The sequence below is a fragment of the Montipora capricornis genome, chromosome 13 (assembly GCF_036669925.1).
Source record: "Montipora capricornis isolate CH-2021 chromosome 13, ASM3666992v2, whole genome shotgun sequence".
Classification (NCBI taxonomy): Eukaryota; Metazoa; Cnidaria; class Anthozoa; order Scleractinia; family Acroporidae; genus Montipora; species Montipora capricornis.
The window spans coordinates 5,470,542-5,480,541 of NC_090895.1; positions in this window are offsets into that span (position 1 = coordinate 5,470,542).

A 10,000-nucleotide genomic window follows, 5' to 3' on the forward strand; every position below is an offset into this window, starting at 1 on the left:
ACACTGCCACTCCTGAAGACAAAGAAGACATGCAACAATGAATAAATTACTGTCGAAATAACGAAAGCAGTTTCAATCCACCAACCTCAGTCCTGTCACTTCAGTCCTAAGATAATTGTCGTCATTCTGGTATATTTTATCCATCTAAAAAATGTAAAACCAACACACTTGTTTACTAATAAGAAAAATGGTGCGTTTTCTCTTGAAAACACTTGAGCAGTGCATTTGTTTTGCGATGGATTAGTTTATTGGACATCCAGTGTTGCAATTGTTCTCTCTAGCCCTTCTGCAATTGTGGTTAGGCTTGTAAAGGAATACCTGTTTCTTCAGTTTTATCTCGATTTGTGATCATAGCTGTTAACAGCTAATGCAGAAGAATTATGAGACTTTCAAAGCAAAGAGATAACTATGAAAGTATTTAGCAATGGCTTAGTTTATTGAACACTTCTTATTCCAACTTTTCCCTTTTGCTCTCTGCAATTGCGGCACTTGTGACAACGGAACTCCCACCCCTTGTAAGTATAAAAGGATAAGAACTTTGTGCCAAAAAAAAACAACATATATTTAAATGAATAAACAAAAAGCTGATCTTCTTTTACCCGCCATTTACCTTAGATTACATTTGAGAAAATTTTAAAATGCACCTCTGACACAAATGAATCCACCAATTGTTTTGAAACTTGATTATTCAAATCTCTGAATTCTGATACAAACTCTTCCATTATCGTCAGGGCCGCATAAAATTGCTTTGCTAAAAAGGAAGAGGCAACATTTGGTTCACTCTTGATTGAAAAGTGAATTCCTGGACAAAAAATATCAACATCTGTTCTTTATTTATAGCAACGTTTGGCACTTACTTATTAATTGAAAAGCTTGATGTTCTGAACATGCATGTTACGTAAGATATCTCTAGCTTTAACGGTTCCAATAGCTCAGATGACAGTTCACAGGACAAAAAGCTTGCAAAAAGGCTTGACGACTACCAGATATTTCACACTTTAAAATGTATGAATAATATTACACCAGCTAACAGTACAAGCCCGCTTTAAGAAAATGTGGTTCCCAATAGAAAGTGAAAACCACAAGGTATGGACTCTAGTACTTTACTTACTGAGATGTTAAGCTCTGGATTCTGATTGATGTCCGATGCATGGCTGAAAGCTCATTGTATCGCTTTTAGGACACAATAAACAGGGAGCTAAATTCAGAGTGAATGTGTGCAAGAGAATTTCCCATGAAATAGTCCGTCCTATATGTATCGTTATTTCGTTATTAGCTCTTTCCTGTTACCTGTGTACAGATATTTGTATGCATACACGAACGGTGGGCTATCTGAAGTCCGAATGAAGATAAGTGTGTGTAGCTATGTCCAGCATTCGAGCAAAGATATTTTGACCACTTTATAGGTCATGGGGTGTACACAAATCTAAGCTTACAGAGCTAGAAGCTTAGGCATGCACCTCAAGGTTGAATTCCCCTTGTAAACGATCAATACAATTTTGGCACTGCTACATCTCAAGGAACTGATATAAAAGGCTGACTTTATGTAGTAAATGCTAATTTAACCACTTACGTGGTTGTCCTGTGGAGGTGGGCGCAGCTGAGGTGGGTTCCTCTGGCACTAAATAAAGAACACCAGAAAGCTCTCAGCAGATAATGACATCAACACTTGTAACAAACTTCAGTGTTTTCGCATAGTAAGGAAGATATACTCTATGACAATAATTGTAATTCCTTTAGCTACGTAAACCTAGTGCTGCATGACGTCGAGAGTGGTAGAGAAATAGAGAATCTCACTTTAGTAAATTGTACACAACAAAATAAATGACAGTTTGGCACCCCAACAAAGTAAAGATTTCCAGAATTTTATTGAAAGTCTAGATCTTCCTAAATTGAGTAATGATGACCAAGAAGAATTAGAAAATGACTTGGCACTTGAAGAAGTTAAAAACTCGCTACTTTCCTTTGAGAATAACAAAACTCCAGATGGGGATGGCTTTACAAAAGAATTTTATGAAACCTTGACACCTTGTGTAATGAACTCTTAAGTTCTTATAAGAAAGCCCTTTCCAGTGGCAAATTATCAGTTTCGCAGAGAAGAAAAATAACTTCCTTAAAGTGCCCTTAGCCCCAAAATATTTTTGCGCTAAAATGAATCTTTGCACCTGTTCGAAACGCATTGCAGCCAATTTTTCCTTTTTGTAACAAATCCTGCCTTTTTACAGGCTTAAAAACTTGGGAAAACCCAAGCATCTTTTGTTCACGACCGAGTCAGACGGGGAGTGGATCTATTCCTGATTTGACGTCATAATCTACTTTGCATGCATGTTTACAAAGAGTTAATGCGATGTAAATCAGTTTGTGCATGATGTCAAATCAGGAATAGGCCCACTCCCCTTCTGACTCGGTCGTGAACAAAAGATGCTTAGTTTTCCGCAAGGTTTGACGTCTATAAAATGGCAGGATTTGTTAGAAATAGGAAAAAAATGCCCGCAATGCGTTTCGAACAGGTGCAAAGATTCATTTTAGCGAAAAAATATTTTGGGGCTAGGGGCACTTTAATACCGAAAAAGGATTGCGAATTGATGGAAGTTTCTAGCTGGCGCCAAATCACTCTTTTAAACGTCGATTACAAAATATTTAATCTAAGGTAATTGCCAAAAAATGGCAACATTGTTACCTAAATTAATTCACTCGGACCAAACTGGTTTTGTAAAAGGAAGATATATCGGTCAGAATATAAGATTATTGAATGACATAATGGAATATACGAATGTTGAAAAGCTTCCAGGAATATTTCTTTTTGTTGATTTTGAGAAAGCTTTTGACTCACAATTGAATGGAACTTTATATCGAAAGCTTTGGAACTGTTTAATTTTGGTCGTGTTGTCGGTTTTATACAATGACGTGGAGTCTGCAGCGATGAATGCCGGCTTCTTGTCAAATTATTCTAAAGTGTCAAGAGGAACAGGGTAGGGTTGTCCACCACACCTCCTCTTGATTATTCTGGCGGTAGAAATATTAGGATGTAATTCGTCCAGATCCAAGCTGCAAAGGGATCGACCTCCCAAATCAACAGGTGGCTAAAATCTCTCGATTTGCGGATGATACAACTCTTGTAGGTCGGGAAGCTACTTCTCTTAATTATTTTCTTCATAACATTGAATTATTTGGTAATATCTCAGCTCTTAAATTGAATTGCACAAAAACTAAAGCAACGGCGATCGGCTCTTTAAAAAGTAAAATTTTCAAGATCCTCAACTTCTTCTGTAGCAAGGATCAATAAAATCAATCAGAGCATATCTCTCTTACAATGAGGATACAAAAAATGAAGAAAATTTCTTTAATAAGATCCGTAAATTAAATCTGTGGTTGACGCGAGACCTTACATTTTATGGCAGAACTCTGCTTGCAAAAACAATTGGTATTCCACAGTTAATATATACAGCATCCATGCTCACTCTTTCAGAATAAGTAATTAAGAACATCCAAGCACATCTATCCTCTTTCTTATGGAAAAGCGAGGACGATAAAGTGAAAAGGCAGGTGATCTACCAGCCAATCATTGCGTTTAGCTTGGCAAAGTAGACTGTTAAGTGCAACAAGGGATACATGGAAGGCTATTCCAAACTACTATTTCAATAAACATGGAGGTCTGGCATTTCTTCTTATTACATATACCATTTCATCAGCAATTACAATGTTGCAAAAATTGCAACAAGAATATTTTAACGATGTGAGAAAAATAGTCAGGATAAAAATAGTAAATTTATCCTGTGGAATAATCAAAATATTACAATGGACGGCAATTTAATGTTTTGGAAATCACGGTTCGACAGCAACATCAAACTTATTCATGACCTTTTAAATTTGGAAGGGACTTTTAATTGTCTTGATGAAATTATCTGCAATCCCCACTGTTCTCAAAAAGCAAGCTTTTGAATCTCGAAATGCAGATTTGCGTCGCGATTCTCTTATTTCTCCTACTCTAAAAATCTCACAGGACGTAAGTTTAGATCTTATGAAATTATGTTGTAAATCTATTGTAAACTAGTAACAGAGAAATCTACTGCTGTACCAACTTCTATTAAGATTTGGGAGAAGCAGTTTCCTGTGATTTCAGATAATTGGCAAAAGGGGTTTAGCTACACTTATGCCGCTTCTAAAGATAATAAATTAAGATAGTTTTCCTTTAAGTTTTTGCATAAAATAATTACAACTAGAAAAGAGTTGAAAAGAATTGTGTGATGACGATCTCTGTCCTCGATGTTCTAATGCCGATTCCATCGAGCACACTTTCATCGATTGTCCTGATTCCACTTCTTTCTACAACCTTGCACTTGGGTGGTTCAATGGCATGCACAATACAAAGATAGATCTCACTAGCAATCAGCGTGTTTGTTATATGTTCTTGGAGAACCTCTTTACTTCCAACTTGACTATTCCCCAAAAACTCAGACTGGACATACTCCTTCTATATGAGAAAAAATATATTTGTCGCTGTAAAGTATTGGAAACGAATTTTGATTTTAATGATTTTATTAACAAAATTCATTGCAATGGAAATTAGAAAATCTGGCATCTATCCTTTACTTTCAACGAGAAATGGGATAAGGAGCAGTACAACTGTGGAAAAGTACAAGCGGTTTCAAAGCCAACGTTCAAAGCCAACAGCATGGGCCTGACTTTCCCCTTCCATCCCCCTCCCCCCACCCCCTCTTCTTACAAGTTCATTGGAATTTCGGAAACATTCAGAAATTCTGCAGTTGGCTTCAACATTGCTTGGGGTGGTGGAGGGCACTTCGGAGGTCACTTGCAAATGGATGGATGTTGGCCACCATTGTGTAGATCTGGAGATACGAACTCTTCAAACATAGTTATCTTTAATATTTGCTTCATAAACAGGGTAGGCGTAATATAGAGATTTAGGTTTGAACAATATTATAAGAATAGTACTAAAGGTAACTACAATCAATTATGAATGGTGTGAAACAATGAATGTCAGTTTTTACAAGAAAATACTTTCCTTTTTTTGTACAATCAAGTAAAATAATCAACTACACGCTTTGTTTGAAGACAAAAAGACCTCATTTCATTTCATTCATTTCCCCCATTTAATTAGGGAATTAGAAGGTCTGAAAAGCTCACTACATAAAGAAAATGGAGAAGGGCAACGATATAGGTAAACTAATTAGATGCCCTTTAAATTAAGTTACATTTCACTTTAAGATAAAAGATAACTACAATAAGCAAAGAAACGAGGAACATATAGTTAAGGGATACTAAACAGTAAGTGCAGTAGTTAGTACTGAGCAACATAATTCTGAAAAAGAGATCTTTTAAATGGATATTTATTTGACATACTACGAATAAATAGAGGAATTTCATTCCAATAATAACATCCAATAACTCTTGGGCAAAATTTCCTTATATTTGTTCTAAAAGAACTGGGATTTAGATACTGTAAGGATGTGCTTCGAGTAGTATAATTATGTTGCTCAGATACAAAAGATAGAGTAAGATTTGATGGTTTGTTATCTACGATAAGATCATAAAATAGTTGACAAGTTTTTAACTTCACAATATCAGGAAATTTAATAAGGCCAAGATTTACATAATGGGGAGTAATATGCTAACGAAGTGGTACCTCATTGATGATTCTTACAGCTTTGTTTTGCAGCTTTACCACTTGAGATATGGCAGCTTCGTAGTTATTAATTACCCCACAATACGCAGCCATAAGTTAAGTAAGGATATATTAGTGCATAATAGATACTTGTTAAAGATTTGTTGGGTACATGACGTTTTAATTTTGCAATATTTATGCTTTTACTGATTTTACTACTAATAGAATCGATATGATGGTGCCATGAAAGGGAACAATCAAAAAGACCTCTTTAGCTTTATAAGCAAAGTTGACTTTGCAAAAGTTATATCTTTTAATTCCTTATCAGCAATCTTGAGGATGGGTGACACCGGTGGCCAAAACATACCAACCAAAGATGGCTCTTGACCAAATGCAGACTTGCCCAGGTAAAATAAAACCTTAATGCCAATTAAAAGCCCAAAAGTCTATTTTCAAAAATGGGAATTACCTTTAGACCATCTGACAAATGAATACAAAAAAACGTGACAGTATTAATGTCATCTTTGTCTACAGTTTTTTTTTTTTATGTTTAACGCGAATGCAATGGCCGCCAGACATAACGACTATTCCGTCAAACACAACGGTTCAAATTAAACGGGGGTGTAACAACACACAACTTCGCCGAGGAATCGAACCACGCCCCTACAAACTCAAACAGGTGGAACAGACAAATAGACAAAAAGGACTCGAAGACAACAGGACAAAAAAAACAAGCACGACCCAGCACAAGGGCGAAAAGCAACCCGAAAGGGCCACCTGTCAACAGACTCATTCAACGCAAAGACGTTGGTTCACCCCATCATTGCGCAAAGAAGCCAGCACACCACGAGCACCCCACTGAGGAACAAAGTAACGACGACGTCGGTCAGACCGGACACGACGGAAGAACAAATGGAGATAGAAATGAACACGAGACTTAGCCCGCTCCATAACGTCGACAGCTGATATCTACAGTGTACGTACAGATGTACTTCAAAAGTGGTTTACATTAAAGATAGCGATGTAAAAAGCCGATAATCTTACCAACAGTAAGGCACTGAGTAATGATGACTGGTGTTCCAAGTGAGTTGCTTCCAGAACAAGTGTAACAACCAGTTTCCCTTGCCTCCAACTGTTTTGCATGAGAAATGTCTGGACCAATTACGTAATTGCCCTTGTACCATGTTATGTAAGGTTCAGGGTTTCCATCAACTGGACATGAAAACAGTTTTGTGCTACCTTCAGGAACCGAGTCATTTCCTCCCCCACCTGTCTCTTCGGCAGCATCTATAAAGAGATAAAATAACAAGATCACATCATACAAGAGGTGCACCACATTTTCCTTTAGCCTACCAACAGAATGCAAATGAATTAGTACGACTACTGCTGCGGCAGGCCAGCACAATAATGTCCTCTTTACCTTTATCTACAGGTCTATAATTTGGAATCATCATCATCATCATCATCTTTGCCAACAACTCTTGCCCACAACACACAATCACCCTATTGCTTTCACTAGGCCACTATAGCAACATTTTACTGACCATTCCTTGGACCTTTGAGAGTGTTTTTAGGTACAATAAAGCTGCAAATGAGCATAAATACCAGTAACAGCTCAAAGATCATTTGTTTCGTACACGAGGCTTGAATTCCCAATGGTGGGAGACAGCATTGGTCTATTCTCACGTGAAGCCCAAGAGGTAAGCCAGAGACTGCCTGGGGGCAATTTCAGAACCTGGCCAGAGTACCACTTTTTTGGGGAACCTCTAAACATTACATCACGTGCTATATTCATTTGGCTTTCCTGGTTCTCTCACTTTCATTATACAACATTTAAACAGTTTCGTTACATAAACCAACAATTAAGAATCCTACGTTGTCTCTTATGAAAGAATCGTCCTCCCGCAGCCAAGTGAATTTTTGTAAGCAGTAATTTAACTAGGACAAGCTGACAACAGAAAATGCTTAGTTCATCTGTGCTTGACTTTAATAGTTCCGCTGGGTAGACAAGCAGAGAGTTCACATGACATAAAGTTTATTCAGCCACCCTTTCTTTTAGAGGTTCTGCCAAGTGGGTAACCCTTTGATACCGTGTACACGATGACGTTTTATTCCTTGAGTAGACGCATTCTGAATGAAAATGTTGGAAAAGCTGGCTCCTCTAGGTTGATGAATGACCTAGTCTATGATGAATGCATTCTCTAATCTTCTCTTAAATACATCAAGGGAACTTGGGGTTCTTGTAGGCAGTGCTACATTATTTTTATTTTCCTTTCATTTTATTACTGTTGCTATTATTCTATTTTTCATTTCTCTCGGCACATCAATTTGCAGTTCAGGTTTAAGTACTACCATTACAAAAAAATCAGCTCCTGTTTTTCTTCGGATTCTGAAAGTGTGTTTGCTTTAACACCTGACTGGCAAAGTTTTGAGCTTTGATTTTTATCCACAGGCTGTTTACTTTGAGTGTAAGTTTTGGATTTTATGGTCCGCCATTACTCACGTTAAAACTGACCGATTAGACCCAGAAGGTTGGATTTAGGGAAACGTGACGTCATTTACCACTAGCTTAACATTTTAGCATGTAAATGCAGCTTATTTTACATGCAAAACGCTACTTTAACAGTCTGAATGCCCGAAACTCCTGTGATGCATATTAATTCAGCCGTGTACATTGTACTAATACAAGTGAGTCTGACCAACACGTTCTTGCCAATGAATTCGCGATTATCCTGAATTGTTAATTAGCTTTGAATTCACTATCATCATGAATTTTGGACAATGTGTCCCAGGACTTGTGGTAGCAGAGAAAATAAGGAATAGAAAAGTCATATTCGTGGATTGGATTTGAACCTGGAATTTCTACTCTATAAGAACCGCTTTTTTCCGCTTTACCACTGAAGATCAAGACACCGCCTTTCTAAAAAAACATTTAAGTCTATCATAGAGTATCGCCACTGAAGAGTAATTAGGCCTAAGCTTTGAATTTAAATATTTAGCTTTCTCATGAAGTTTGGACACCGACCTTTTGTACTGTTAAATGCTGTTTGTTGGCGAGTGATAATACAGCATTATCAAATAGCCTTTAAATATTGTCCCTGAAAAGCTAGCGGTGTGGTGGTCAAGTGGTTAGGTGAAGGGTTAACAATGAACATTCCTATGATCGAGTCCTATGCAATTGGGTTGTCCTTTCAAAATTATAATTATGACTATCTCCCAAGCTTTCAGTCTTCTAAACTCACAATAATAGTTAATTAAATGCAAATTAACAATTCAGGATAATCGCGAATTCAAGGGAGACAACGGGTTGGTCTGACGTCATTTTCTTCTGGATCCAGCTCTCTCAAAAATTTAAATTTATTAACGGCAGATCATTAAATAGGAAAATTACAGTTAAAATAAACAGGCGTCGTTTTGAAATCAACGCTTAAAACTTGGGAGACTTGGTCTTTAGCAAAAAAAGTTTTCAAACCCCCCAAAAATAAGAATTGATTTTACGGGCATAAACCTGTAATAGCACTTTAAACAGTTGCAAACATGACATGTAAGCTTGGATCTGAGTTAACACATTACTGGTAAAATTCATTTCATCACCATAGAATATCACTACCAAACACACTTCTCCTTACAATTACAATAATAGGGAGTTTAAGCAAAGACGATGGCCACGGCAACAAAAACGTTAGTCCAAAATATAACTTAGCGCTATCGCAACTATTTCGCGATTATTCCGTCTTGTTCACCTTGTACAATACAGGCAAACTATCCCGTAAATGGATGGGAACGAACGGTTTTAAAGTCAAAACTGAAAATGACTCTTTCGTGATTATATGCTCACGTTGTCGTCAAAACCTAAAATTTGGTGATTTCACGTTGTTGTTTTGTGGAGTAGAGCAAAGATATGACGGAAATTCGTGTTGCACGTGCAGCATGAGTATTTTCCTTTTTTAACCAATAATATTCTTGCTTGGTGGCGTTGCCGTAGCCGTAGCCGTCGTCTCCTTGCTTAAATTAGGGACTTTTAGAAACGACGACGAGAAAGGCAACGAGAACGTCATCTCAAAACATAAATTCCCGTTATTGTGATCACTTCGAGACTATTCCAAGTTTTTTAACATGACATGGTGTAGCAGTCCCTAAAGAATGACAACGATATGAGTTAAACTTAATTTAGGAGAGAAAATGAAAATTTTTCTTCAAGTGCTGACGTCCTTCATGAAACTTCAAATTTGGTATTTCACGTTGTTGTTTGGTACACGACGGCAAAGAAATGGACAAAAATGAAAAACGCACGTGCAGGGCGTGCAAAGCTATTGTTTTTGCCTACTAAATATGCAAATTTGTGACATACGCGTTGCCGTCGCCGTTGTCGTT